Source organism: Aplysia californica, unplaced genomic scaffold (genome assembly GCF_000002075.1).
Source record: "Aplysia californica isolate F4 #8 unplaced genomic scaffold, AplCal3.0 scaffold00419, whole genome shotgun sequence".
NCBI classification, from domain to species: Eukaryota; Metazoa; Mollusca; class Gastropoda; order Aplysiida; family Aplysiidae; genus Aplysia; species Aplysia californica.
The window spans coordinates 381,341-382,406 of record NW_004797689.1 but is presented as its reverse complement, the minus strand read 5'-3'; the positions used below and the strand labels follow the sequence as shown (position 1 = coordinate 382,406).

The 1,066-nt window shown below is 40.3% G+C and overlaps 1 protein-coding gene across 1 annotated transcript in view; it reads right to left on the bottom strand.

Annotated features, from left to right (window-relative positions):
- LOC101860757 (cleavage and polyadenylation specificity factor subunit 2) overlaps positions 1-1,066 on the bottom strand; it is a gene marked incomplete at its 3' end in the record, with an annotated part of 149,649 nt that overhangs the window by 1,287 nt on the left and 147,296 nt on the right.

Here is a 1,066-nt window from a genome sequence, read left to right as displayed (position 1 = left end):
CCTCTTTTTTCCCCTTCAAAACAGGCGTTCACGTGATCAACCTGTGTCGTTAGCACCGAAAAGAAAGGCCAAATTTAAAAGAAAACAAAACAACTAACACCTCACCTTCCCCCCACCCTAAAAATAGAACAAACCACATACCCCTCGATTTTAACAAGTTTTTTAAAATTTTGTTTTCAAAAGAAAGCCCAGGGAAAAAAGTAAAACTTAACCAAACAAACAAAAGAAGAACAGTTAACTACATCGGTGTTTTGTCACCCCACAATAAAACCTGAATCTCTGGTGTGATCGCAATGCTCTTCACAGTTGCACATTGGCCACAGAACGTCATGTGAGTTCGATTCCCAAACGTGAAGTGAGTTTACCAACTGTCTCCTGCAGCATCTTTCTGCGGGGGAAGCTGTTCCCGCTCGGACCAGTCTACCCTTGAAAGCTAAAGTAGAAGCGGCATGCCTTGTAATCGTACATGAATCGTACATGATCTAAATTGAGTCGAAAGGGGCGTTAAATACCGGCAGTTTTATTTTACAGGCAAGGATATCACTGGGAATTTTGTAAAAAGAATATATTAAAATTTCCTGGGTTGCCTTTGCAAACAAAAAGACAGTTGATAGACGTAACTAATTTGGGTTTTTTAAAAAAGAAAAGAGGAGAAGAAAAAAAAACCCTAAACAAACAACAATTTAAAAAAACAACTAAGGAAAACGTGAAAAGAAAGCATGGCATGGAACCGACACATAACAATAACCATTTATATTCACACTTCCGGGAGCGCAGACAGTATAGCGGGGGCATAGAAATGCTCCTAACGCCGTGAAAGTTGATCATGTGACATTATAACAAAGAAAGAAAACGAAGAAAGGAAACAAAAATATCTAATTCATCAATTCCTCCGTGGCCAAAAGAGTGCAGTCGGGTGTGAACAACTTTCTGCCCAATTTAAACGCCTTGAAACGCCGCTGTGTCACTCACGCAAACATCTACTGCTACAAACACATCAGACAGACAGACAGACAGACAGACAGACAGACAGACAGACAGACAGACAGACAGACAGACAGACAGA